Consider the following 27,241-nt stretch of genomic DNA (forward strand, 5'->3'; position numbering starts at 1 on the left):
CGAAATTTCTCCAGATGGTCAGAAATCGAAATTTTTATTGTTTAATTTTTTGACTGCAAATGACTATTCCATGTAAATTATCACTTTTGGAACAAAAACAAGTGTGTTTAGAGTCAGTTTAATGCCTGAAATTGGTCGAAAAAGAAGCTTCTGTGTAGGAGAAAATGTCCGTAAAAATGGCAATTTTGGTCACCTTGAGGCTTCAAAAAGTAGTTATTCAACATGAGGCACATTCCAAATGACATTTTGAATCAATTTTTCTACAGTCCAGAAAATCAATTTTCTGATGAAAAAGGATGACCCGTGACCTGTCGAAATTTCTCCAGATGGTCAGAAATGGAAATGTTTTAATGTTTAATTTTTTGACTGCAAATGACTATTCCATGTAAATTATCACTTTTGGAACTAAAATAAGTGTGTTTAGAGTCACTTTAATGCCTGAAATTGTTCGAAATAGAAGCTTCTGAATAGGAGAAAAAGTCTGCAATAATGGCACTTTTGGTCACATTGAGGTTTCAAAAAGTAGTTATTCAACATGAGGCACAATCCAAATGACATTTTAAATCAATTTTTTTACAGTCCAAAAAATCAATTTTCTGATGAAAAACGATGACCCGTGACCTGTCGAAATTTCTCCAGATGGTCAGAAATCGAAATTTTTATTGTTTAATTTTTTGACTGCAAATGACTATTCCATGTAAATTATCACTTTTGGAACAAAAATAAGTGTGTTTAGACTCACTTTAATGACTGAAATTGGTCGAAATAGAAGCTTCTGAATAGGAGAAAAAGTCTGTAATAATTGCAATTTTGGTCACATTGAGGCTTTAAAAAGTAGTTATTCAACATGAGGCACATTCCAAATGACATTTTGAATCAATTTTTCTACAGTCCAAAAAACCTATTTTCTGATGAAAAACGATGACCCGTGACCTGTCGAAATTTCTCCAGATGGTCAGAAATGGACATTTTTCAATGTTTAATTTTTGGACTTCAAATGACTATTCCATGTAAATTATCACTTTTGGAACAAAAATAAGTGTGTTTATAGTCATTTAATGCCTGAAATTGGTTGAAATAGAAGCTTCTGAATAGGAGAAAAAGTCTGTAATAATGGCAATTTTGGTCACATTGAGGCTTTAAAAAGTAGTTATTCAACATGAGGCACATTCCAAATGACATTTTGAATCAATTTTTCTACAGTCCAAAAAATCAATTTTCTGATGAAAAACGATGACCTGTGACCTGTCGAAATTTCTCCAGATGGCCAGAAATGGAAATTTTTTAATGTTTAATTTTTTGACTGCAAATGACTATTTCATATAAATTATCACTTTTGGAACAAAAATAAGTGTGTTTAGAGACACTTTAATGTCTGAAATTGGTCGAAATAGACGCTTCTGAATAGGAGAAAAAGTCTGTAATAATGGCAATTTTGGTAATGTTGAGGCTTTAAAAAGTAGTTATTCAACATGAGGCACATTCCAAATGACATTTTGAATCAATTTTTCTACAGTCCAAAAAATCAATTTTCTGATGAAAAACGATGACCCGTGACCTGTCGAAATTTCTCCAGATGGTCAGAAATGGAAATTTTTTAATGTTTAATTTTTTGACTGCAAATGACTATTTCATATAAATTATCACTTTTGGAACAAAAATAAGTGTGTTTAGACTCACTTTAATTACTGAAATTGGTCGAAATAGAAGCTTCTGAATAGGAGAAAAAGTCTGTAATAATGGCAATTTTGGTCACATTGAGGCTTTAAAAAGTAGTTATTCAACATGAGGCACATTCCAAATGACATTTTGAATCAATTTTTCTACAGTCCAAAAAATCAATTTTCTGATGAAAAACGATGACCCGTGACCTGTCGAAATTTCTCCAGATGGTCAGAAATCGAAATTTGTATTGTTTAATTTTTTGACTGCAAATGACTATTCCATGTAAATTATCACTTTTGGAACAAAAATAAGTGTGTTTAGACTCACTTTAATGCCTGAAATTGTTCGAAATAGAAGCTTCTGAATAGGAGAAAAAGTCTGCAATAATGGCAATTTTGGTCACATTGAGGCTTTAAAAAGTAGTTATTCAACATGAGGCACATTCCAAATGACATTTTGAATCAATTTTTCTACAGTCCAAAAAATCAATTTTCTGATGAAAAACGATGACCTGTGACCTGTCGAAATTTCTCCAGATGGCCAGAAATGGAAATTTTTTAATGTTTAATTTTTTGACTGCAAATGACTATTTCATATAAATTATCACTTTTGGAACAAAAATAAGTGTGTTTAGAGTCACTTTAATGTCTGAAATTGGTCGAAATAGACGCTTCTGAATAGGAGAAAAAGTCTGTAATAATGGCAATTTTGGTCACATTGAGGCTTTAAAAAGTAGTTATTCAACATGAGGCACATTCAAAATGACATTTTGAATCAATTTTTCTACAGTCCAAAAAATCAATTTTCTGATGAAAAACGATGACCCGTGACCTGTCGAAATTTCTCCAGATGGTCAGAAATTGAAATTTTTATTGTTTAATTTTTTGACTGCAAATGACTATTCCATGTAAATTATCACTTTTGGAACAAAAACAAGTGTATTTAGAGTCAGTTTAATGCCTGAAATTGGTCGAAAAAGAAGCTTCTGAGTAGGAGAAAATGTCCGTAAAAATGGCAATTTTGGTCACATTGAGGCTTCAAAAAGTAGTTATTCAACATGAGGCACATTCCAAATGACATTTTGAATCAATTTTTCTACAGTCCAGAAAATCAATTTTCTGATGAAAAAGGATGACCCGTGACCTGTCGAAATTTCTCCAGATGGTCAGAAATGGAAATGTTTTAATGTTTAATTTTTTGACTGCAAATGACTATTCCATGTAAATTATCTCTTTTGGAACAAAAACAAGTGTTTTTAGAGTCACGTTAATGCCTGAAATTGGTCGAAATAGAAGCTTCTGAATAGGAGAAAAAGTCTGTAATAATGGCAATTTTGGTCACATTGAGGCTTTAAAAAGTAGTTATTCAACATGAGGCACATTCAAAATGACATTTTGAATCAATTTTTCTACAGTCCAAAAAATCCATTTTCTGATGATAAACGATGACCCGTGACCTGTCGAAATTTCTCCAGATGGTCAGAAATCGAAATTTTTATTGTTTAATTTTTTGACTGCAAATGACTATTCCATGTAAATTATCACTTTTGGAACAAAAACAAGTGTGTTTAGAGTCAGTTTAATGCCTGAAATTGGTCGAAAAAGAAGCTTCTGTGTAGGAGAAAATGTCCGTAAAAATGGCAATTTTGGTCACCTTGAGGCTTCAAAAAGTAGTTATTCAACATGAGGCACATTCCAAATGACATTTTGAATCAATTTTTCTACAGTCCAGAAAATCAATTTTCTGATGAAAAAGGATGACCCGTGACCTGTCGAAATTTCTCCAGATGGTCAGAAATGGAAATGTTTTAATGTTTAATTTTTTGACTGCAAATGACTATTCGATGTAAATTATCACTTTTGGAACTAAAATATGTGTGTTTAGAGTCACTTTAATGCCAGAAATTGTTCGAAATAGAAGCTTCTGAATAGGAGAAAAAGTCTGCAATAATGGCACTTTTGGTCACATTGAGGTTTCAAAAAGTAGTTATTCAACATGAGGCACAATCCAAATGACATTTTGAATCAATTTTTTTACAGTCCAAAAAATCAATTTTCTGATGAAAAACGATGACCCGTGACCTGTCGAAATTTCTCCAGATGGTCAGAAATCGAAATTTTTATTGTTTAATTTTTTGACTGCAAATGACTATTCCATGTAAATTATCACTTTTGGAACAAAAATAAGTGTGTTTAGACTCACTTTAATGACTGAAATTGGTCGAAATAGAAGCTTCTGAATAGGAGAAAAAGTCTGTAATAATTGCAATTTTGGTCACATTGAGGCTTTAAAAAGTAGTTATTCAACATGAGGCACATTCCAAATGACATTTTGAATCAATTTTTCTACAGTCCAAAAAATCAATTTTCTGATGAAAAACGATGACCCGTGACCTGTCGAAATTTCTCCAGATGGTCAGAAATGGAAATTTTTTAATGTTTAATTTTTTGACTGCAATTGACTATTCCATGTAAATTATCACTTTTGGAACAAATACAAGTGTGTTTAGACTCACTTTAATGCCTGAAATTAGTCGAAATAGAAGCTTCTGAATAGGAGAAAAAGTCTGCAATAATGGCAATTTTGGTCACATTGAGGTTTCAAAAAGTAGTTATTCAACATGAGGCACAATCCAAATGACATTTTGAATCAATTTTTCTACAGTCCAGAAAATCAATTTTCTGATGAAAAAGGATGACCCGTGACCTGTCGAAATTTCTCAAGATGGTCAGAAATGGAAATGTTTTAATGTTTAATTTTTTGACTGCAAATGACTATTCCATGTAAATTATCACTTTTGGAACAAAAACAAGTGTTTTTAGAGTCACTTTAATGCCTGAAATTGGTCGAAATAGAAGCTTCTTAATAGGAGTAAAAGTCTGTAATAATGGCAATTTTGGTCACACAGAGGATTTAAAAAGTAGTTATTCAACATGAGGCACATTTCAAATGACATTTTTAATCAATTTTTCTACAGTCCAAAAAATCTATTTTCTGATGAAAAACGATGACCCGTGACCCGTCGAAATTTCTCCAGATGGTCAGAAATGGACATTTTTCAATGTTTAATTTTTGGACTTCAAATGACTATTCCATGTAAATTATCACTTTTGGAACAACAATAAGTGTGTTTATAGTCACTTTAATGCCTGAAATTGGTCGAAATAGAAGCTTCTGAATAGGAGAAAAAGTCTGTAATAATGGCAATTTTGGTCACATTGAGGCTTTAAAAAGTAGTTATTCAACATGAGGCACATTCCAAATGACATTTTGAATCAATTTTTCTACAGTCCAAAAAATCAATTTTCTGATGAAAAACGATGACCTGTGACCTGTCGAAATTTCTCCAGATGGCCAGAAATGGAAATTTTTTAATGTTTAATTTTTTGACTGCAAATGACTATTTCATATAAATTATCACTTTTGGAACAAAAATAAGTGTGTTTAGAGTCACTTTAATGTCTGAAATTGGTCGAAATAGACGCTTCTGAATAGGAGAAAAAGTCTGTAATAATGGCAATTTTGGTAATGTTGAGGCTTTAAAAAGTAGTTATTCAACATGAGGCACATTCCAAATGACATTTTGAATCAATTTTTCTACAGTCCAAAAAATCAATTTTCTGATGAAAAACGATGACCCGTGACCTGTCGAAATTTCTCCAGATGGTCAGAAATGGAAATTTTTTAATGTTTAATTTTTTGACTGCAAATGACTATTTCATATAAATTATCACTTTTGGAACAACAATAAGTGTGTTTAGACTCACTTTAATTACTGAAATTGGTCGAAATAGAAGCTTCTGAATAGGAGAAAAAGTCTGTAATAATGGCAATTTTGGTCACATTGAGGCTTTAAAAAGTAGTTATTCAACATGAGGCACATTCCAAATGACATTTTGAATCAATTTTTCTACAGTCCAAAAAATCAATTTTCTGATGAAAAACGATGACCCGTGACCTGTCGAAATTTCTCCAGATGGTCAGAAATGGAAATTTTTTAATGTTTAATTTTTTGACTGCAATTGACTATTCCATGTAAATTATCACTTTTGGAAGAAAAACAAGTGTGTTTAGACTCACTTTAATGCCTGAAATTAGTGGAAATAGAAGCTTCTGAATCGGAGAAAAAGTCTGCAATAATGGCAATTTTGGTCACATTGAGGTTTCAAAAAGTAGTTATTCAACATGAGGCACAATCTAAATGACATTTTGAATCAATTTTTCTACAGTCCAAAAAATAAATTTTCTGATGAAAAACGATGACCCGTGACCTGTCGAAATTTCTCCAGATTGTCAGAAATCGAAATTTGTATTGTTTAATTTTTTGACTGCAAATGACTATTCCATGTAAATTATCACTTTTGGAACAAAAACAAGTGTGTTTAGAGTCAGTTTAATGCCTGAAATTGGTCGAAAAAGAAGCTTCTGAGTAGGAGAAAATGTCCGTAAAAATGGCAATTTTGGTCACATTGAGGCTTCAAAAAGTAGTTATTCAACATGAGGCACATTCCAAATGACATTTTGAATCAATTTTTCTACAGTCCAGAAAATCTATTTTCTGATGAAAAAGGATGACCCGTGACCTGTCGAAATTTCTCCAGATGGTCAGAAATGGAAATGTTTTAATGTTTAATTTTTTGACTGCAAATGACTATTCGATGTAAATTATCACTTTTGGAACAAAAACAAGTGTTTTTAGAGTCACGTTAATGCCTGAAATTGGTCGAAATAGAAGCTTCTGAATAGGAGAAAAAGTCTGTAATAATGGCAATTTTGGTCACATTGAGGCTTTAAAAAGTAGTTATTCAACATGAGGCACATTCAAATGACATTTTGAATCAATTTTTCTACAGTCCAAAAAATAAATTTTCTGATGAAAAACGATGACCCGTGACTTGTCGAAATTTCTCCAGATGGTCAGAAATCGAAATTTTTATTGTTTAATTTTTTGACTGCAAATGACTATTCCATGTAAATTATCACTTTTGGAACAAAAACAAGTGTGTTTAGAGTCAGTTTAATGCCTGAAATTGGTCGAAAAAGAAGCTTCTGTGTAGGAGAAAAAGTCTGTAAAAATGGCAATTTTGGTCACATTGAGGCTTTAAAAAGTAGTTATTCAACATGAGGCACAATCCAAATGACATTTTGAATCAATTTTTCTACAGTCCAAAAAATCAATTTTCTGATGAAAAACGATGACCCGTGACCTGTCGAAATTTCTCCAGATGGTCAGAAATTGAAATTTTTATTGTTTAATTTTTTGACTGCAAATGACTATTCCATGTAAATTATCACTTTTGGAACAAAAACAAGTGTATTTAGAGTCAGTTTAATGCCTGAAATTGGTCGAAAAAGAAGCTTCTGAGTAGGAGAAAATGTCCGTAAAAATGGCAATTTTGGTCACATTGAGGCTTCAAAAAGTAGTTATTCAACATGAGGCACATTCCAAATGACATTTTGAATCAATTTTTCTACAGTCCAGAAAATCAATTTTCTGATGAAAAAGGATGACCCGTGACCTGTCGAAATTTCTCCAGATGGTCAGAAATGGAAATGTTTTAATGTTTAATTTTTTGACTGCAAATGACTATTCCATGTAAATTATCTCTTTTGGAACAAAAACAAGTGTTTTTAGAGTCACGTTAATGCCTGAAATTGGTCGAAATAGAAGCTTCTGAATAGGAGAAAAAGTCTGTAATAATGGCAATTTTGGTCACATTGAGGCTTTAAAAAGTAGTTATTCAACATGAGGCACATTCAAAATGACATTTTGAATCAATTTTTCTACAGTCCAAAAAATCAATTTTCTGATGAAAAACGATGACCCGTGACCTGTCGAAATTTCTCCAGATGGTCAGAAATCGAAATTTTTATTGTTTAATTTTTTGACTGCAAATGACTATTCCATGTAAATTATCACTTTTGGAACAAAAACAAGTGTGTTTAGAGTCAGTTTAATGCCTGAAATTGGTCGAAAAAGAAGCTTCTGTGTAGGAGAAAATGTCCGTAAAAATGGCAATTTTGGTCACCTTGAGGCTTCAAAAAGTAGTTATTCAACATGAGGCACATTCCAAATGACATTTTGAATCAATTTTTCTACAGTCCAGAAAATCAATTTTCTGATGAAAAAGGATGACCCGTGACCTGTCGAAATTTCTCCAGATGGTCAGAAATGGAAATGTTTTAATGTTTAATTTTTTGACTGCAAATGACTATTCCATGTAAATTATCACTTTTGGAACTAAAATAAGTGTGTTTAGAGTCACTTTAATGCCTGAAATTGTTCGAAATAGAAGCTTCTGAATAGGAGAAAAAGTCTGCAATAATGGCACTTTTGGTCACATTGAGGTTTCAAAAAGTAGTTATTCAACATGAGGCACAATCCAAATGACATTTTAAATCAATTTTTTTACAGTCCAAAAAATCAATTTTCTGATGAAAAACGATGACCCGTGACCTGTCGAAATTTCTCCAGATGGTCAGAAATCGAAATTTTTATTGTTTAATTTTTTGACTGCAATTGACTATTCCATGTAAATTATCACTTTTGGAACAAAAACAAGTGTGTTTAGACTCACTTTAATGCCTGAAATTAGTCGAAAAAGAAGCTTCTGAGTAGGAGAAAATGTCCGTAAAAATGGCAATTTTGGTCACATTGAGGCTTCAAAAAGTAGTTATTCAACATGAGGCACATTCCAAATGACATTTTGAATCAATTTTTCTACAGTCCAGAAAATCAATTTTCTGATGAAAAACGATGACCCGTGACCCGTCGAAATTTCTCCAGATGGTCAGAAATGGACATTTTTCAATGTTTAATTTTTGGACTTCAAATGACTATTCCATGTAAATTATCACTTTTGGAACAAAAATAAGTGTGTTTATAGTCACTTTAATGCCTGAAATTGGTCGAAATAGAAGCTTCTGAATAGGAGAAAAAGTCTGTAATAATGGCAATTTTGGTCACATTGAGGCTTTAAAAAGTAGTTATTCAACATGAGGCACATTCCAAATGACATTTTGAATCAATTTTTCTACAGTCCAAAAAATCAATTTTCTGATGAAAAACGATGACCTGTGACCTGTCGAAATTTCTCCAGATGGCCAGAAATGGAAATTTTTTAATGTTTAATTTTTTGACTGCAAATGACTATTTCATATAAATTATCACTTTTGGAACAAAAATAAGTGTGTTTAGAGTCACTTTAATGTCTGAAATTGGTCGAAATAGACGCTTCTGAATAGGAGAAAAAGTCTGTAATAATGGCAATTTTGGTAATGTTGAGGCTTTAAAAAGTAGTTATTCAACATGAGGCACATTCCAAATGACATTTTGAATCAATTTTTCTACAGTCCAAAAAATCAATTTTCTGATGAAAAACGATGACCCGTGACCTGTCGAAATTTCTCCAGATGGTCAGAAATGGAAATTTTTTAATGTTTAATTTTTTGACTGCAAATGACTATTTCATATAAATTATCACTTTTGGAACAAAAATAAGTGTGTTTAGACTCACTTTAATTACTGAAATTGGTCGAAATAGAAGCTTCTGAATAGGAGAAAAAGTCTGTAATAATGGCAATTTTGGTCACATTGAGGCTTTAAAAAGTAGTTATTCAACATGAGGCACATTCCAAATGACATTTTGAATCAATTTTTCTACAGTCCAAAAAATCAATTTTCTGATGAAAAACGATGACCCGTGACCTGTCGAAATTTCTCCAGATGGTCAGAAATCGAAATTTGTATTGTTTAATTTTTTGACTGCAAATGACTATTCCATGTAAATTATCACTTTTGGAACAAAAACAAGTGTTTTTAGAGTCACGTTAATGCCTGAAATTGGTCAAAATAGAAGCTTCTGAATAGGAGAAAAAGTCTGTAAAAATGGCAATTTTGGTCACATTGAGGCTTTAAAAAGTAGTTATTCAACATGAGGCACAATCCAAATGACATTTTGAATCAATTTTTCTACAGTCCAAAAAATCAATTTTCTGATGAAAAACGATGACCCGTGACCTGTCGAAATTTCTCCAGATGGTCAGAAATTGAAATTTTTATTGTTTAATTTTTTGACTGCAAATGACTATTCCATGTAAATTATCACTTTTGGAACAAAAACAAGTGTATTTAGAGTCAGTTTAATGCCTGAAATTGGTCGAAAAAGAAGCTTCTGAGTAGGAGAAAATGTCCGTAAAAATGGCAATTTTGGTCACATTGAGGCTTCAAAAAGTAGTTATTCAACATGAGGCACATTCCAAATGACATTTTGAATCAATTTTTCTACAGTCCAGAAAATCAATTTTCTGATGAAAAAGGATGACCCGTGACCTGTCGAAATTTCTCCAGATGGTCAGAAATGGAAATGTTTTAATGTTTAATTTTTTGACTGCAAATGACTATTCCATGTAAATTATCTCTTTTGGAACAAAAACAAGTGTTTTTAGAGTCACGTTAATGCCTGAAATTGGTCGAAATAGAAGCTTCTGAATAGGAGAAAAAGTCTGTAATAATGGCAATTTTGGTCACATTGAGGCTTTAAAAAGTAGTTATTCAACATGAGGCACATTCAAAATGACATTTTGAATCAATTTTTCTACAGTCCAAAAAATCAATTTTCTGATGAAAAACGATGACCCGTGACCTGTCGAAATTTCTCCAGATGGTCAGAAATCGAAATTTTTATTGTTTAATTTTTTGACTGCAAATGACTATTCCATGTAAATTATCACTTTTGGAACAAAAACAAGTGTGTTTAGAGTCAGTTTAATGCCTGAAATTGGTCGAAAAAGAAGCTTCTGTGTAGGAGAAAATGTCCGTAAAAATGGCAATTTTGGTCACCTTGAGGCTTCAAAAAGTAGTTATTCAACATGAGGCACATTCCAAATGACATTTTGAATCAATTTTTCTACAGTCCAGAAAATCAATTTTCTGATGAAAAAGGATGACCCGTGACCTGTCGAAATTTCTCCAGATGGTCAGAAATGGAAATGTTTTAATGTTTAATTTTTTGACTGCAAATGACTATTCCATGTAAATTATCACTTTTGGAACTAAAATAAGTGTGTTTAGAGTCACTTTAATGCCTGAAATTGTTCGAAATAGAAGCTTCTGAATAGGAGAAAAAGTCTGCAATAATGGCACTTTTGGTCACATTGAGGTTTCAAAAAGTAGTTATTCAACATGAGGCACAATCCAAATGACATTTTAAATCAATTTTTTTACAGTCCAAAAAATCAATTTTCTGATGAAAAACGATGACCCGTGACCTGTCGAAATTTCTCCAGATGGTCAGAAATCGAAATTTTTATTGTTTAATTTTTTGACTGCAATTGACTATTCCATGTAAATTATCACTTTTGGAACAAAAACAAGTGTGTTTAGACTCACTTTAATGCCTGAAATTAGTCGAAAAAGAAGCTTCTGAGTAGGAGAAAATGTCCGTAAAAATGGCAATTTTGGTCACATTGAGGCTTCAAAAAGTAGTTATTCAACATGAGGCACATTCCAAATGACATTTTGAATCAATTTTTCTACAGTCCAGAAAATCAATTTTCTGATGAAAAACGATGACCCGTGACCCGTCGAAATTTCTCCAGATGGTCAGAAATGGACATTTTTCAATGTTTAATTTTTGGACTTCAAATGACTATTCCATGTAAATTATCACTTTTGGAACAAAAATAAGTGTGTTTATAGTCACTTTAATGCCTGAAATTGGTCGAAATAGAAGCTTCTGAATAGGAGAAAAAGTCTGTAATAATGGCAATTTTGGTCACATTGAGGCTTTAAAAAGTAGTTATTCAACATGAGGCACATTCCAAATGACATTTTGAATCAATTTTTCTACAGTCCAAAAAATCAATTTTCTGATGAAAAACGATGACCTGTGACCTGTCGAAATTTCTCCAGATGGCCAGAAATGGAAATTTTTTAATGTTTAATTTTTTGACTGCAAATGACTATTTCATATAAATTATCACTTTTGGAACAAAAATAAGTGTGTTTAGAGTCACTTTAATGTCTGAAATTGGTCGAAATAGACGCTTCTGAATAGGAGAAAAAGTCTGTAATAATGGCAATTTTGGTAATGTTGAGGCTTTAAAAAGTAGTTATTCAACATGAGGCACATTCCAAATGACATTTTGAATCAATTTTTCTACAGTCCAAAAAATCAATTTTCTGATGAAAAACGATGACCCGTGACCTGTCGAAATTTCTCCAGATGGTCAGAAATGGAAATTTTTTAATGTTTAATTTTTTGACTGCAAATGACTATTTCATATAAATTATCACTTTTGGAACAAAAATAAGTGTGTTTAGACTCACTTTAATTACTGAAATTGGTCGAAATAGAAGCTTCTGAATAGGAGAAAAAGTCTGTAATAATGGCAATTTTGGTCACATTGAGGCTTTAAAAAGTAGTTATTCAACATGAGGCACATTCCAAATGACATTTTGAATCAATTTTTCTACAGTCCAAAAAATCAATTTTCTGATGAAAAACGATGACCCGTGACCTGTCGAAATTTCTCCAGATGGTCAGAAATCGAAATTTGTATTGTTTAATTTTTTGACTGCAAATGACTATTCCATGTAAATTATCACTTTTGGAACAAAAATAAGTGTGTTTAGACTCACTTTAATGCCTGAAATTGTTCGAAATAGAAGCTTCTGAATAGGAGAAAAAGTCTGCAATAATGGCAATTTTGGTCACATTGAGGCTTTAAAAAGTAGTTATTCAACATGAGGCACATTCCAAATGACATTTTGAATCAATTTTTCTACAGTCCAAAAAATCAATTTTCTGATGAAAAACGATGACCTGTGACCTGTCGAAATTTCTCCAGATGGCCAGAAATGGAAATTTTTTAATGTTTAATTTTTTGACTGCAAATGACTATTTCATATAAATTATCACTTTTGGAACAAAAATAAGTGTGTTTAGAGTCACTTTAATGTCTGAAATTGGTCGAAATAGACGCTTCTGAATAGGAGAAAAAGTCTGTAATAATGGCAATTTTGGTCACATTGAGGCTTTAAAAAGTAGTTATTCAACATGAGGCACATTCAAAATGACATTTTGAATCAATTTTTCTACAGTCCAAAAAATCAATTTTCTGATGAAAAACGATGACCCGTGACCTGTCGAAATTTCTCCAGATGGTCAGAAATTGAAATTTTTATTGTTTAATTTTTTGACTGCAAATGACTATTCCATGTAAATTATCACTTTTGGAACAAAAACAAGTGTATTTAGAGTCAGTTTAATGCCTGAAATTGGTCGAAAAAGAAGCTTCTGAGTAGGAGAAAATGTCCGTAAAAATGGCAATTTTGGTCACATTGAGGCTTCAAAAAGTAGTTATTCAACATGAGGCACATTCCAAATGACATTTTGAATCAATTTTTCTACAGTCCAGAAAATCAATTTTCTGATGAAAAAGGATGACCCGTGACCTGTCGAAATTTCTCCAGATGGTCAGAAATGGAAATGTTTTAATGTTTAATTTTTTGACTGCAAATGACTATTCCATGTAAATTATCTCTTTTGGAACAAAAACAAGTGTTTTTAGAGTCACGTTAATGCCTGAAATTGGTCGAAATAGAAGCTTCTGAATAGGAGAAAAAGTCTGTAATAATGGCAATTTTGGTCACATTGAGGCTTTAAAAAGTAGTTATTCAACATGAGGCACATTCAAAATGACATTTTGAATCAATTTTTCTACAGTCCAAAAAATCCATTTTCTGATGATAAACGATGACCCGTGACCTGTCGAAATTTCTCCAGATGGTCAGAAATCGAAATTTTTATTGTTTAATTTTTTGACTGCAAATGACTATTCCATGTAAATTATCACTTTTGGAACAAAAACAAGTGTGTTTAGAGTCAGTTTAATGCCTGAAATTGGTCGAAAAAGAAGCTTCTGTGTAGGAGAAAATGTCCGTAAAAATGGCAATTTTGGTCACCTTGAGGCTTCAAAAAGTAGTTATTCAACATGAGGCACATTCCAAATGACATTTTGAATCAATTTTTCTACAGTCCAGAAAATCAATTTTCTGATGAAAAAGGATGACCCGTGACCTGTCGAAATTTCTCCAGATGGTCAGAAATGGAAATGTTTTAATGTTTAATTTTTTGACTGCAAATGACTATTCGATGTAAATTATCACTTTTGGAACTAAAATAAGTGTGTTTAGAGTCACTTTAATGCCAGAAATTGTTCGAAATAGAAGCTTCTGAATAGGAGAAAAAGTCTGCAATAATGGCACTTTTGGTCACATTGAGGTTTCAAAAAGTAGTTATTCAACATGAGGCACAATCCAAATGACATTTTAAATCAATTTTTTTACAGTCCAAAAAATCAATTTTCTGATGAAAAACGATGACCCGTGACCTGTCGAAATTTCTCCAGATGGTCAGAAATGGAAATGTTTTAATGTTTAATTTTTTGACTGCAAATGACTATTCCATGTAAATTATCTCTTTTGGAACAAAAACAAGTGTTTTTAGAGTCACGTTAATGCCTGAAATTGGTCGAAATAGAAGCTTCTGAATAGGAGAAAAAGTCTGTAATAATGGCAATTTTGGTCACATTGAGGCTTTAAAAAGTAGTTATTCAACATGAGGCACATTCAAAATGACATTTTGAATCAATTTTTCTACAGTCCAAAAAATCCATTTTCTGATGATAAACGATGACCCGTGACCTGTCGAAATTTCTCCAGATGGTCAGAAATCGAAATTTTTATTGTTTAATTTTTTGACTGCAAATGACTATTCCATGTAAATTATCACTTTTGGAACAAAAACAAGTGTGTTTAGAGTCAGTTTAATGCCTGAAATTGGTCGAAAAAGAAGCTTCTGTGTAGGAGAAAATGTCCGTAAAAATGGCAATTTTGGTCACCTTGAGGCTTCAAAAAGTAGTTATTCAACATGAGGCACATTCCAAATGACATTTTGAATCAATTTTTCTACAGTCCAGAAAATCAATTTTCTGATGAAAAAGGATGACCCGTGACCTGTCGAAATTTCTCCAGATGGTCAGAAATGGAAATGTTTTAATGTTTAATTTTTTGACTGCAAATGACTATTCGATGTAAATTATCACTTTTGGAACTAAAATAAGTGTGTTTAGAGTCACTTTAATGCCAGAAATTGTTCGAAATAGAAGCTTCTGAATAGGAGAAAAAGTCTGCAATAATGGCACTTTTGGTCACATTGAGGTTTCAAAAAGTAGTTATTCAACATGAGGCACAATCCAAATGACATTTTAAATCAATTTTTTTACAGTCCAAAAAATCAATTTTCTGATGAAAAACGATGACCCGTGACCTGTCGAAATTTCTCCAGATGGTCAGAAATCGAAATTTTTATTGTTTAATTTTTTGACTGCAAATGACTATTCCATGTAAATTATCACTTTTGGAACAAAAATAAGTGTGTTTAGACTCACTTTAATGACTGAAATTGGTCGAAATAGAAGCTTCTGAATAGGAGAAAAAGTCTGTAATAATTGCAATTTTGGTCACATTGAGGCTTTAAAAAGTAGTTATTCAACATGAGGCACATTCCAAATGACATTTTGAATCAATTTTTCTACAGTCCAAAAAATCAATTTTCTGATGAAAAACGATGACCCGTGACCTGTCGAAATTTCTCCAGATGGTCAGAAATGGAAATTTTTTAATGTTTAATTTTTTGACTGCAATTGACTATTCCATGTAAATTATCACTTTTGGAACAAATACAAGTGTGTTTAGACTCACTTTAATGCCTGAAATTAGTCGAAATAGAAGCTTCTGAATAGGAGAAAAAGTCTGCAATAATGGCAATTTTGGTCACATTGAGGTTTCAAAAAGTAGTTATTCAACATGAGGCACAATCCAAATGACATTTTGAATCAATTTTTCTACAGTCCAGAAAATCAATTTTCTGATGAAAAAGGATGACCCGTGACCTGTCGAAATTTCTCAAGATGGTCAGAAATGGAAATGTTTTAATGTTTAATTTTTTGACTGCAAATGACTATTCCATGTAAATTATCACTTTTGGAACAAAAACAAGTGTTTTTAGAGTCACTTTAATGCCTGAAATTGGTCGAAATAGAAGCTTCTTAATAGGAGTAAAAGTCTGTAATAATGGCAATTTTGGTCACACAGAGGATTTAAAAAGTAGTTATTCAACATGAGGCACATTTCAAATGACATTTTTAATCAATTTTTCTACAGTCCAAAAAATCTATTTTCTGATGAAAAACGATGACCCGTGACCCGTCGAAATTTCTCCAGATGGTCAGAAATGGACATTTTTCAATGTTTAATTTTTGGACTTCAAATGACTATTCCATGTAAATAATCACTTTTGGAACAACAATAAGTGTGTTTATAGTCACTTTAATGCCTGAAATTGGTCGAAATAGAAGCTTCTGAATAGGAGAAAAAGTCTGTAATAATGGCAATTTTGGTCACATTGAGGCTTTAAAAAGTAGTTATTCAACATGAGGCACATTCCAAATGACATTTTGAATCAATTTTTCTACAGTCCAAAAAATCAATTTTCTGATGAAAAACGATGACCTGTGACCTGTCGAAATTTCTCCAGATGGCCAGAAATGGAAATTTTTTAATGTTTAATTTTTTGACTGCAAATGACTATTTCATATAAATTATCACTTTTGGAACAAAAATAAGTGTGTTTAGAGTCACTTTAATGTCTGAAATTGGTCGAAATAGACGCTTCTGAATAGGAGAAAAAGTCTGTAATAATGGCAATTTTGGTAATGTTGAGGCTTTAAAAAGTAGTTATTCAACATGAGGCACATTCCAAATGACATTTTGAATCAATTTTTCTACAGTCCAAAAAATCAATTTTCTGATGAAAAACGATGACCCGTGACCTGTCGAAATTTCTCCAGATGGTCAGAAATGGAAATTTTTTAATGTTTAATTTTTTGACTGCAAATGACTATTTCATATAAATTATCACTTTTGGAACAAAAATAAGTGTGTTTAGACTCACTTTAATTACTGAAATTGGTCGAAATAGAAGCTTCTGAATAGGAGAAAAAGTCTGTAATAATGGCAATTTTGGTCACATTGAGGCTTTAAAAAGTAGTTATTCAACATGAGGCACATTCCAAATGACATTTTGAATCAATTTTTCTACAGTCCAAAAAATCAATTTTCTGATGAAAAACGATGACCCGTGACCTGTCGAAATTTCTCCAGATGGTCAGAAATGGAAATTTTTTAATGTTTAATTTTTTGACTGCAATTGACTATTCCATGTAAATTATCACTTTTGGAAGAAAAACAAGTGTGTTTAGACTCACTTTAATGCCTGAAATTAGTGGAAATAGAAGCTTCTGAATCGGAGAAAAAGTCTGCAATAATGGCAATTTTGGTCACATTGAGGTTTCAAAAAGTAGTTATTCAACATGAGGCACAATCTAAATGACATTTTGAATCAATTTTTCTACAGTCCAAAAAATAAATTTTCTGATGAAAAACGATGACCCGTGACCTGTCGAAATTTCTCCAGATTGTCAGAAATCGAAATTTGTATTGTTTAATTTTTTGACTGCAAATGACTATTCCATGTAAATTATCACTTTTGGAACAAAAACAAGTGTGTTTAGAGTCAGTTTAATGCCTGAAATTGGTCGAAAAAGAAGCTTCTGAGTAGGAGAAAATGTCCGTAAAAATGGCAATTTTGGTCACATTGAGGCTTCAAAAAGTAGTTATTCAACATGAGGCACATTCCAAATGACATTTTGAATCAATTTTTCTACAGTCCAGAAAATCTATTTTCTGATGAAAAAGGATGACCCGTGACCTGTCGAAATTTCTCCAGATGGTCAGAAATGGAAATGTTTTAATGTTTAATTTTTTGACTGCAAATGACTATTCGATGTAAATTATCACTTTTGGAACAAAAACAAGTGTTTTTAGAGTCACGTTAATGCCTGAAATTGGTCGAAATAGAAGCTTCTGAATAGGAGAAAAAGTCTGTAATAATGGCAATTTTGGTCACATTGAGGCTTTAAAAAGTAGTTATTCAACATGAGGCACATTCAAATGACATTTTGAATCAATTTTTCTACAGTCCAAAAAATAAATTTTCTGATGAAAAACGATGACCCGTGACCTGTCGAAATTTCTCCAGATGGTCAGAAATCGAAATTTTTATTGTTTAATTTTTTGACTGCAAATGACTATTCCATGTAAATTATCACTTTTGGAACAAAAACAAGTGTGTTTAGAGTCAGTTTAATGCCTGAAATTGGTCGAAAAAGAAGCTTCTGTGTAGGAGAAAATGTCCGTAAAAATGGCAATTTTGGTCACCTTGAGGCTTCAAAAAGTAGTTATTCAACATGAGGCACATTCAAATGACATTTTGAATCAATTTTTCTACAGTCCAAAAAATAAATTTTCTGATGAAAAACGATGACCCGTGACCTGTCGAAATTTCTCCAGATGGTCAGAAATGGAAATTTTTTAATGTTTAATTTTTTGACTGCAATTGACTATTCCATGTAAATTATCACTTTTGGAACAAATACAAGTGTGTTTAGACTCACTTTAATGCCTGAAATTAGTCGAAATAGAAGCTTCTGAATAGGAGAAAAAGTCTGCAATAATGGCAATTTTGGTCACATTGAGGTTTCAAAAAGTAGTTATTCAACATGAGGCACAATCCAAATGACATTTTGAATCAATTTTTCTACAGTCCAGAAAATCAATTTTCTGATGAAAAAGGATGACCCGTGACCTGTCGAAATTTCTCAAGATGGTCAGAAATGGAAATGTTTTAATGTTTAATTTTTTGACTGCAAATGACTATTCCATGTAAATTATCACTTTTGGAACAAAAACAAGTGTTTTTAGAGTCACTTTAATGCCTGAAATTAGTCGAAATAGAAGCTTCTGAATAGGAGAAAAAGTCTGCAATAATGGCAATTTTGGTCACATTGAGGTTTCAAAAAGTAGTTATTCAACATGAGGCACAATCCAAATGACATTTTGAATCAATTTTTCTACAGTCCAGAAAATCAATTTTCTGATGAAAAAGGATGACCCGTGACCTGTCGAAATTTCTCAAGATGGTCAGAAATGGAAATGTTTTAATGTTTAATTTTTTGACTGCAAATGACTATTCCATGTAAATTATCACTTTTGGAACAAAAACAAGTGTTTTTAGAGTCACTTTAATGCCTGAAATTGGTCAAAATAGAAGCTTCTTAATAGGAGTAAAAGTCTGTAATAATGGCAATTTTGGTCACACAGAGGATTTAAAAAGTAGTTATTCAACATGAGGCACATTTCAAATGACATTTTTAATCAATTTTTCTACAGTCCAAAAAATCTATTTTCTGATGAAAAACGATGACCCGTGACCCGTCGAAATTTCTCCAGATGGTCAGAAATGGACATTTTTCAATGTTTAATTTTTGGACTTCAAATGACTATTCCATGTAAATTATCACTTTTGGAACAAAAATAAGTGTGTTTATAGTCACTTTAATGCCTGAAATTGGTCGAAATAGAAGCTTCTGAATAGGAGAAAAAGTCTGTAATAATGGCAATTTTGGTCACATTGAGGCTTTAAAAAGTAGTTATTCAACATGAGGCACATTCCAAATGACATTTTGAATCAATTTTTCTACAGTCCAAAAAATCAATTTTCTGATGAAAAACGATGACCTGTGACCTGTCGAAATTTCTCCAGATGGCCAGAAATGGAAATTTTTTAATGTTTAATTTTTTGACTGCAAATGACTATTTCATATAAATTATCACTTTTGGAACAAAAATAAGTGTGTTTAGAGTCACTTTAATGTCTGAAATTGGTCGAAATAGACGCTTCTGAATAGGAGAAAAAGTCTGTAATAATGGCAATTTTGGTAATGTTGAGGCTTTAAAAAGTAGTTATTCAACATGAGGCACATTCCAAATGACATTTTGAATCAATTTTTCTACAGTCCAAAAAATCAATTTTCTGATGAAAAACGATGACCCGTGACCTGTCGAAATTTCTCCAGATGGTCAGAAATGGAAATTTTTTAATGTTTAATTTTTTGACTGCAAATGACTATTTCATATAAATTATCACTTTTGGAACAAAAATAAGTGTGTTTAGACTCACTTTAATTACTGAAATTGGTCGAAATAGAAGCTTCTGAATAGGAGAAAAAGTCTGTAATAATGGCAATTTTGGTCACATTGAGGCTTTAAAAAGTAGTTATTCAACATGAGGCACATTCCAAATGACATTTTGAATCAATTTTTCTACAGTCCAAAAAATCAATTTTCTGATGAAAAACGATGACCCGTGACCTGTCGAAATTTCTCCAGATGGTCAGAAATGGAAATTTTTTAATGTTTAATTTTTTGACTGCAATTGACTATTCCATGTAAATTATCACTTTTGGAAGAAAAACAAGTGTGTTTAGACTCACTTTAATGCCTGAAATTAGTGGAAATAGAAGCTTCTGAATCGGAGAAAAAGTCTGCAATAATGGCAATTTTGGTCACATTGAGGTTTCAAAAAGTAGTTATTCAACATGAGGCACAATCTAAATGACATTTTGAATCAATTTTTCTACAGTCCAAAAAATAAATTTTCTGATGAAAAACGATGACCCGTGACCTGTCGAAATTTCTCCAGATTGTCAGAAATCAAAATTTGTATTGTTTAATTTTTTGACTGCAAATGACTATTCCATGTAAATTATCACTTTTGGAACAAAAACAAGTGTGTTTAGAGTCAGTTTAATGCCTGAAATTGGTCGAAAAAGAAGCTTCTGAGTAGGAGAAAATGTCCGTAAAAATGGCAATTTTGGTCACATTGAGGCTTCAAAAAGTAGTTATTCAACATGAGGCACATTCCAAATGACATTTTGAATCAATTTTTCTACAGTCCAGAAAATCTATTTTCTGATGAAAAAGGATGACCCGTGACCTGTCGAAATTTCTCCAGATGGTCAGAAATGGAAATGTTTTAATGTTTAATTTTTTGACTGCAAATGACTATTCGATGTAAATTATCACTTTTGGAACAAAAACAAGTGTTTTTAGAATCACGTTAATGCCTGAAATTGGTCGAAATAGAAGCTTCTGAATAGGAGAAAAAGTCTGTAATAATGGCAATTTTGGTCACATTGAGGCTTTAAAAAGTAGTTATTCAACATGAGGCACATTCAAATGACATTTTGAATCAATTTTTCTACAGTCCAAAAAATAAATTTTCTGATGAAAAACGATGACCCGTGACCTGTCGAAATTTCTCCAGATGGTCAGAAATCGAAATTTTTATTGTTTAATTTTTTGACTGCAAATGACTATTCCATGTAAATTATCACTTTTGGAACAAAAACAAGTGTGTTTAGAGTCAGTTTAATGCCTGAAATTGGTCGAAAAAGAAGCTTCTGTGTAGGAGAAAATGTCCGTAAAAATGGCAATTTTGGTCACCTTGAGGCTTCAAAAAGTAGTTATTCAACATGAGGCACATTCAAATGACATTTTGAATCAATTTTTCTACAGTCCAAAAAATAAATTTTCTGATGAAAAACGATGACCCGTGACCTGTCGAAATTTCTCCAGATGGTCAGAAATGGAAATTTTTTAATGTTTAATTTTTTGACTGCAATTGACTATTCCATGTAAATTATCACTTTTGGAACAAATACAAGTGTGTTTAGACTCACTTTAATGCCTGAAATTAGTCGAAATAGAAGCTTCTGAATAGGAGAAAAAGTCTGCAATAATGGCAATTTTGGTCACATTGAGGTTTCAAAAAGTAGTTATTCAACATGAGGCACAATCCAAATGACATTTTGAATCAATTTTTCTACAGTCCAGAAAATCAATTTTCTGATGAAAAAGGATGACCCGTGACCTGTCGAAATTTCTCAAGATGGTCAGAAATGGAAATGTTTTAATGTTTAATTTTTTGACTGCAAATGACTATTCCATGTAAATTATCACTTTTGGAACAAAAACAAGTGTTTTTAGAGTCACTTTAATGCCTGAAATTAGTCGAAATAGAAGCTTCTGAATAGGAGAAAAAGTCTGCAATAATGGCAATTTTGGTCACATTGAGGTTTCAAAAAGTAGTTATTCAACATGAGGCACAATCCAAATGACATTTTGAATCAATTTTTCTACAGTCCAGAAAATCAATTTTCTGATGAAAAAGGATGACCCGTGACCTGTCGAAATTTCTCAAGATGGTCAGAAATGGAAATGTTTTAATGTTTAATTTTTTGACTGCAAATGACTATTCCATGTAAATTATCACTTTTGGAACAAAAACAAGTGTTTTTAGAGTCACTTTAATGCCTGAAATTGGTCAAAATAGAAGCTTCTTAATAGGAGTAAAAGTCTGTAATAATGGCAATTTTGGTCACACAGAGGATTTAAAAAGTAGTTATTCAACATGAGGCACATTTCAAATGACATTTTTAATCAATTTTTCTACAGTCCAAAAAATCTATTTTCTGATGAAAAACGATGACCCGTGACCCGTCGAAATTTCTCCAGATGGTCAGAAATGGACATTTTTCAATGTTTAATTTTTGGACTTCAAATGACTATTCCATGTAAATTATCACTTTTGGAACAAAAATAAGTGTGTTTATAGTCACTTTAATGCCTGAAATTGGTCGAAATAGAAGCTTCTGAATAGGAGAAAAAGTCTGTAATAATGGCAATTTTGGTCACATTGAGGCTTTAAAAAGTAGTTATTCAACATGAGGCACATTCCAAATGACATTTTGAATCAATTTTTCTACAGTCCAAAAAATCAATTTTCTGATGAAAAACGATGACCTGTGACCTGTCGAAATTTCTCCAGATGGCCAGAAATGGAAATTTTTTAATGTTTAATTTTTTGACTGCAAATGACTATTTCATATAAATTATCACTTTTGGAACAAAAATAAGTGTGTTTAGAGTCACTTTAATGTCTGAAATTGGTCGAAATAGACGCTTCTGAATAGGAGAAAAAGTCTGTAATAATGGCAATTTTGGTAATGTTGAGGCTTTAAAAAGTAGTTATTCAACATGAGGCACATTCCAAATGACATTTTGAATCAATTTTTCTACAGTCCAAAAAATCAATTTTCTGATGAAAAACGATGACCCGTGACCTGTCGAAATTTCTCCAGATGGTCAGAAATGGAAATTTTTTAATGTTTAATTTTTTGACTGCAAATGACTATTTCATATAAATTATCACTTTTGGAACAAAAATAAGTGTGTTTAGACTCACTTTAATTACTGAAATTGGTCGAAATAGAAGCTTCTGAATAGGAGAAAAAGTCTGTAATAATGGCAATTTTGGTCACATTGAGGCTTTAAAAAGTAGTTATTCAACATGAGGCACATTCCAAATGACATTTTGAATCAATTTTTCTACAGTCCAAAAAATCAATTTTCTGATGAAAAACGATGACCCGTGACCTGTCGAAATTTCTCCAGATGGTCAGAAATGGAAATTTTTTAATGTTTAATTTTTTGACTGCAATTGACTATTCCATGTAAATTATCACTTTTGGAAGAAAAACAAGTGTGTTTAGACTCACTTTAATGCCTGAAATTAGTGGAAATAGAAGCTTCTGAATCGGAGAAAAAGTCTGCAATAATGGCAATTTTGGTCACATTGAGGTTTCAAAAAGTAGTTATTCAACATGAGGCACAATCTAAATGACATTTTGAATCAATTTTTCTACAGTCCAAAAAATAAATTTTCTGATGAAAAACGATGACCCGTGACCTGTCGAAATTTCTCCAGATTGTCAGAAATCAAAATTTGTATTGTTTAATTTTTTGACTGCAAATGACTATTCCATGTAAATTATCACTTTTGGAACAAAAACAAGTGTGTTTAGAGTCAGTTTAATGCCTGAAATTGGTCGAAAAAGAAGCTTCTGAGTAGGAGAAAATGTCCGTAAAAATGGCAATTTTGGTCACATTGAGGCTTCAAAAAGTAGTTATTCAACATGAGGCACATTCCAAATGACATTTTGAATCAATTTTTCTACAGTCCAGAAAATCTATTTTCTGATGAAAAAGGATGACCCGTGACCTGTCGAAATTTCTCCAGATGGTCAGAAATGGAAATGTTTTAATGTTTAATTTTTTGACTGCAAATGACTATTCGATGTAAATTATCACTTTTGGAACAAAAACAAGTGTTTTTAGAGTCACGTTAATGCCTGAAATTGGTCGAAATAGAAGCTTCTGAATAGGAGAAAAAGTCTGTAATAATGGCAATTTTGGTCACATTGAGGCTTTAAAAAGTAGTTATTCAACATGAGGCACATTCAAATGACATTTTGAATCAATTTTTCTACAGTCCAAAAAATAAATTTTCTGATGAAAAACGATGACCCGTGACCTGTCGAAATTTCTCCAGATGGTCAGAAATCGAAATTTTTATTGTTTAATTTTTTGACTGCAAATGACTATTCCATGTAAATTATCACTTTTGGAACAAAAACAAGTGTGTTTAGAGTCAGTTTAATGCCTGAAATTGGTCGAAAAAGAAGCTTCTGTGTAGGAGAAAATGTCCGTAAAAATGGCAATTTTGGTCACCTTGAGGCTTCAAAAAGTAGTTATTCAACATGAGGCACATTCCAAATGACATTTTGAATCAATTTTTCTACAGTCCAGAAAATCAATTTTCTGATGAAAAAGGATGACCCGTGACCTGTCGAAATTTCTCCAGATGGTCAGAAATGGAAATGTTTTAATGTTTAATTTTTTGACTGCAAATGACTATTCCATGTAAATTATCACTTTTGGAACTAAAATAAGTGTGTTTAGAGTCACTTTAATGCCTGAAATTGTTCGAAATAGAAGCTTCTGAATAGGAGAAAAAGTCTGCAATAATGGCACTTTTGGTCACATTGAGGTTTCAAAAAGTAGTTATTCAACATGAGGCACAATCCAAATGACATTTTAAATCAATTTTTTTACAGTCCAAAAAATCAATTTTCTGATGAAAAACGATGACCCGTGACCTGTCGAAATTTCTCCAGATGGTCAGAAATCGAAATTTTTATTGTTTAATTTTTTGACTGCAAATGACTATTCCATGTAAATTATCACTTTTGGAACAAAAATAAGTGTGTTTAGACTCACTTTAATGACTGAAATTGGTCGAAATAGAAGCTTCTGAATAGGAGAAAAAGTCTGTAATAATTGCAATTTTGGTCACATTGAGGCTTTAAAAAGTAGTTATTCAACATGAGGCACATTCCGAATGACATTTTGAATCAATTTTTCTACAGTCCAAAAAATCAATTTTCTGATGAAAAACGATGACCCGTGACCTGTCGAAATTTCTCCAGATGGTCAGAAATGGAAATTTTTTAATGTTTAATTTTTTGACTGCAATTGACTATTCCATGTAAATTATCACTTTTGGAACAAATACAAGTGTGTTTAGACTCACTTTAATGCCTGAAATTAGTCGAAATAGAAGCTTCTGAATAGGAGAAAAAGTCTGCAATAATGGCAATTTTGGTCACATTGAGGTTTCAAAAAGTAGTTATTCAACATGAGGCACAATCCAAATGACATTTTGAATCAATTTTTCTACAGTCCAGAAAATCAATTTTCTGATGAAAAAGGATGACCCGTGACCTGTCGAAATTACTCCAGATGGTCAGAAATGGAAATGTTTTAATGTTTAATTTTTTGACTGCAAATGACTATTCCATGTAAATTATCACTTTTGGAACTAAAATAAGTGTGTTTAGAGTCACTTTAATGCCTGAAATTGTTCGAAATAGAAGCTTCTGAATAGGAGAAAAAGTCTGCAATAATGGCACTTTTGGTCACATTGAGGTTTCAAAAAGTAGTTATTCAACATGAGGCACAATCCAAATGACATTTTAAATCAATTTATTTACAGTCCAAAAAATCAATTTTCTGATGAAAAACGATGACCCGTGACCTGTCGAAATTTCTCCAGATGTTCAGAAATCGAAATTTTTATTGTTTAATTTTTTGACTGCAAATGACTATTCCATGTAAATTATCACTTTTGGAACAAAAAAAGGTGTGTTTAGACTCACTTTAATGACTGAAATTGGTCGAAATAGAAGCTTCTGAATAGGAGAAAAAGTCTGTAAAAATGGCAATTTTGGTCACATTGAGGCTTTAAAAAGTAGTTATTCAACATGAGGCACATTCCAAATGACATTTTGAATCAATTTTTCTACAGTCCAAAAAATCAATTTTCTGATGAAAAACGATGACCCGTGACCTGTCGAAATTTCTCCAGATGGTCAGAAATGGAAATTTTTTAATGTTTAATTTTTTGACTGCAATTGACTATTCCATGCAAATTATCACTTTTGGAACAAAAACAAGTGTGTTTAGACTCACTTCAATGCCTGAAATTAGTCGAAATAGAAGCTTCTGAATAGGAGAAAAAGTCTGCAATAATGGCAATTTTGGTCACATTGAGGTTTCAAAAAGTAGTTATTCAACATGAGGCACAATCCAAATGACATTTTGAATCCATTTTTCTACAGTCCAAAAAATCAATTTTCTGATGAAAAACGATGACCCGTGACCTGTCGAAATTTCTCCAGATGGTCAGAAATCGAAATTTGTATTGTTTAATTTTTTGACTGCAAATGACTATTCCATGTAAATTATCACTTTTGGAACAAAAATAAGTGTGTTTAGACTCACTTTAATGACTGAAATTGGTCGAAATAGAAGCTTCTGAATAGGAGAAAAAGTCTGTAATAATGGCAATTTTGGTCACATTGAGGTTTCAAAAAGTAGTTATTCAACATGAGGCACAATCCAAATGACATTTTGAATCAATTTTTCTACAGTCCAAAAAATCAATTTTCTGATGAAAAACGATGACCCGTGACCTGTCGAAATTTCTCCAGATGGTCAGAAATCGAAATTTGTATTGTTTAATTTTTTGACTGCAAATGACTATTCCATGTAAATTATCACTTTTGGAACAAAAACAAGTGTGTTTAGAGTCAGTTTAATGCCTGAAATTTGTCGAAAAAGAAGCTTCTGAGTAGGAGAAAATGTCCGTAAAAATGGCAATTTTGGTCACATTGAGGCTTCAAAAAGTAGTTATTCAACATGAGGCACATTCCAAATGACATTTTGAATCAATTTTTCTACAGTCCAGAAAATCTATTTTCTGATGAAAAAGGATGACCCGTGACCTGTCGAAATTTCTCCAGATGGTCAGAAATGGAAATGTTTTAATGTTTAATTTTTTGACTGCAAATGACTATTCCATGTAAATTATCACTTTTGGAACAAAAACAAGTGTTTTTAGAGTCACGTTAATGCCTGAAATTGGTCGAAATAGAAGCGTCTGAATAGGAGAAAAAGTCTGTAATAATGGCAATTTTGGTCACATTGAGGCTTTAAAAAGTAGTTATTCAACATGAGGCACATTCCAAATGACATTTTGAATCAATTTTTCTACAGTCCAAAAAATCAATTTTCTGATGAAAAACGATGACCCGTGACCTGTCGAAATTTCTCCAGATGGTCAGAAATCGAAATTTTTATTGTTTAATT

This window comes from Triturus cristatus, chromosome 6 (genome assembly GCF_964204655.1).
Source record: "Triturus cristatus chromosome 6, aTriCri1.1, whole genome shotgun sequence".
Lineage (NCBI taxonomy): Eukaryota > Metazoa > Chordata > Amphibia > Caudata > Salamandridae > Triturus > Triturus cristatus.